Raw genomic sequence first — 3,649 nt, forward strand, 5'->3', positions numbered from 1 at the left:
CTCAGGGACCCCGGGCTGAGTGTGCGGTGAGAGGACCGGAAGTAGGTGGCCTCAGTGCTCAGACACAGGTGTGAAACCCGGGAGAGTCCTAGGCCATTGTTAGCCATCTTTTCATCCACCTTCATTCCATTGACCAGATCAGGGTTCCCCGTATCTGAACGTGGAAGGGCCTTTTCATCTTCAGCCCCTCAACTGTGGGAAACTGCCCTCCTTCCTTCCACAAGCAAGCCTGGGAGGGGAGCAGAAACCCCTTGCTGGAGGAGAAAGAGGACAACTTCTCAGCCCAACTCAGCCCCCAAGACCTGGTGTGGGTGGAGAAGCGGGTCCCTGGTCGGCTGGCACCTCTGCAGCCTGGTGGGGGCGCCTGAGGGTGGGACCCTGAAGGGCTGGTTGGAGGGGGCAGGAAGAGCCAGGGTGGGTGTGTCCAAGTGGGGAGAAAATCAGGGCCCCCCTGCAGGCTGCCTCCTCTTTAACTGCTGCCCTTTTAACCTCCTGAAAAATGCCCTGGGGCTGAGGCCGGCTCCGCCCACAGTGTGGACAGAGCTGTCCGAGTTTCAGGAAGCGATCTCAGCCAACTCCCCGCTCTTTCTCCCTGAAGAGCCCCCCTCACCTCCCAGAGTGACACTCTGGAAGAGAGGACAGTAGTTTGCAGGCTCAGGGCTGGTGTGAGACAAGCAGCCCAGAGCCACGTCCACCAGGACCAACCCCTCGTTGGCATCCAGATCATCTCTTTGGGTTCTTCCCACACCAGAAGCTGAGCCCTGTGGGAGGCGGCCAGCCACCCGCCAACCCCGCACCTCTGTTTCCATGCCTGTCTGCACAGCTGGTCCCAGGCCCTCGTTGGAAGGCCCCCTGTGGATAATGTCCATTGCTTGGGGCAGAGCCCATTTGGAACCATTTGCTGAGCTCGAAGCCATCCTCTCTGTGGTCCTCTGGTCTCCTCCCTGTATATCCCAGGGGGGCTGCAGGAAAGATGCTGAAGATCTGGGTCAGAGGATCCCTCCTCCTGCCCCCAGCCAAGACCCCTCACCATGGAAGGGAACCCAGATCATTTCTGTTTGCAGACCTCTGAGCTAGGCACTGGGCAGGATAGGGCGGTTTGGCTGGCTGCTCTGTGCTCCGCTTGCACCCCCCTCCATCGCTCCCCAGAGGTACCACTGAGCCCAACCCAGGCAGGGGGCTTAACCACAGGTCCTGCTGACAGGGGAGAACTGGGAGGTGCACGCAGGAGGGAAAAATCAATGCACGTCAACAGGGTTGGAAATTTATTTTCCAGCTTGGAAGAGGGTACTTCCAAAGAGGCAAGGCGGGAAATGAAAAGCTGTAAACACATAATCTGCCATCTTCCTCTTCAGGCCATTTCTTGATTAAAAAGAAAGACTCTCCCAGAGTTCCAGTGGGGAAGGGGTAGGGGTGAGGGTCTGGATGGCAGGGACACCTGCCGGGGGAGGGAAGCCGGAGGGCACCCCCAGCAAGGTCTTGTGGATAATCACAATCACTAATACGATTGCAGCAATGAGAGTAACTCACATTTGCTGACTGGAAGCTTTAGGCACTTTGTGATGCAGTCTGCATGCATTATTTAATTCTACAAGCGCACTGTGAAACAGACCTTGCTAGCCGCCTGTGCAGGAAACTGAGGCACAGGGGTTGAGGACCTTGCCCCAAGTCTCCCAGGTCGCAGGGCCCAGAGCTGGCTCTCTGAACCACTTGCCTCATCTGCCTCCCCAACCTGGGCCTTGAGGCCAAGGGGCGGGGTGGGGGAACGCTCCCTTCTCTCTGCTGGAAGCCTGTGGCCAGTGCTGCCTGAGACTCCGCCCTGAGGTCTCATCCTGCTCCCTGCAGGCTGCCCGGGAGGTTAGCTTGGGAATGGGGTGTGTGGCTGCAGCCAGGACCCAATAAAAGTGCTCTGCTAATCCCTTTAATGAGCAGCATCGCGAGGCCCAGCATGCAGAGCTGGGCTGGCTGGAGCCTCTGAGCACACCAGGAGGGCCCTGCAGCAAACGCTGCTCCTTTTGTGGTAAGAGAAGTGCCAGGGGGCCCTGGGGGCTGAACCAGGGGCCCCAGGGACCCTCCTCCCCAAAGCACAGCACTGTCCTCACTGGTCCCCGAAACAGGCCTCCCTCTGAGTCCAGAGACCGGGGCTCCCCACAACACCTCCACCCACCAGAAACCCAAGGGGCTTCCCTGGGGGCTCTGATTTTCCAGCCACTGCCATCTGGCCTGGAAGAGGCCCGAAGGCCAAGCCCAAGGTAGTGCTTCACTCCGGACCCCCCTGGGTCCCCTGCCTTCCTGGGCGCCCCAGCTCTCCCTGAAACTCACAGAGGCCCTGTGTCCTCAGTGTTCCATGCCTCCCCGGGGATGGGGGAACCAAGACCACAGCGCTTAGGAAAGTGACTGTTGCTTTGGAGAGGCCGCATCCAGGGTGTCCCCAAAAATCCCTGCGTTGCCAGGCATAGAGTGGCCTTGAGGGAGTGAAGGGTCTATACCCTGGAGAGAGGACAGGCCCCGGGGAGAAGGCCTTCCAGGGTGAAGCAGCTTCAGGGACCAGCACTCCAGAGGGAGGGGCTTCCTCATGCCCCCCACCCCGTGCCGTCTCCGGGGCTGCGTGTCCCCTTCCCGGCTCATCTTCTGCCTCTCCCCGGGTGCAGCCGGCACTGGCCGCAGCACCCACCCAGAGCTCCCAGGAGCCAGTGTCCACAGCCCCTGCCTTGGCTGAGGGGCCGCAGTCTCCTGCTGAGAGTCGAGGGGCCAGGACAGACCGTCTCCCTCATCTGCACGGCCCACCCCAAGAGGGGGGCAGCGTTTGCGGGCAGCCAGGCTCCTGCCTCCTTCCATTCCCCCTGGGTCTCCCTTGGCATACACACCCAGCGAACCAGGGTTGTTTCTCCCTGACAAGGCCAGCCACCTCTTTGGCCCCCCAAGACCTTTGAAATTTGCCAGGCTCCATATAGAGTGAGGGTGGCGTGAGAGCTGAGCTTTCTCGGTCCTTTGCTTATTTCGTGAGAGCTGAGGCTTCTCCTTTGGAGCTGCTGCTCATTCCATTGCCCATTATCTGCTGTGGCTTACCCCGTCCCAGCCCGTGACCTCGAGGGGCAGCTTGGGTGACAGGCCCCATTTTCCAAAAAGAGCCAGCAGCGAGCGGGTGGACACAGCCAGTGGAGGGGATTGGGACTAGTCAGAGTGATGCCTGGAGTTGTCACGTCTCCATCAGCCCAGTTCTTTCTCGAGGGGTTGTGTTCCCAGAGCCAGTGGCTTCCTGCTCTTCTTTGGTTTAGCTGCCTGCAAAATGGGGAGACCAGCACCTACCTCCCAGGCGCACAGAGGCGCTGGGGAACGTGAGGTCACAGTAAGATTTTCCGTCTGAGTGCAGTCCGTTATCTTAGAGGCCTGGAGAGCAGCCTCCGTAAAAGCGGGCTCTATCCCACCAGCCAGAATCCACATACTTGTGTTGAGTGGGGAGAGGTCCCCAGCTCGCCCTCCCTTGCAGCCCTGGCAGGTTTCTGGTGGGCTTTCCTTGCAAGTCCAGTGCAGCTGTATGGCTGCCGTTCAGACCCGGGGGTCTTGGAATTGGGGGGAGGAGGCCGGCAGCCCGAGCTGGACCACTGAGTCAGAACACACGGAGGCATCCCTGGAAACTGCAGGCTTT

At 60.0% G+C, this 3,649-nt stretch overlaps 1 protein-coding gene across 5 annotated transcripts in view; it reads left to right on the plus strand.

Moving 5' to 3' along the window:
• The window catches only part of BCAS3 (breast carcinoma amplified sequence 3), a 591,772-nt gene that overhangs the window by 584,010 nt on the left and 4,113 nt on the right, over positions 1-3,649 (plus strand). The gene's annotated exons all lie outside the window — the stretch shown is intronic.

This window comes from Bison bison, unplaced genomic scaffold (assembly GCF_000754665.1).
Source record: "Bison bison bison isolate TAMUID 2011002044 unplaced genomic scaffold, Bison_UMD1.0 scf7180017864472, whole genome shotgun sequence".
Classification (NCBI taxonomy): domain Eukaryota; kingdom Metazoa; phylum Chordata; class Mammalia; order Artiodactyla; family Bovidae; genus Bison; species Bison bison.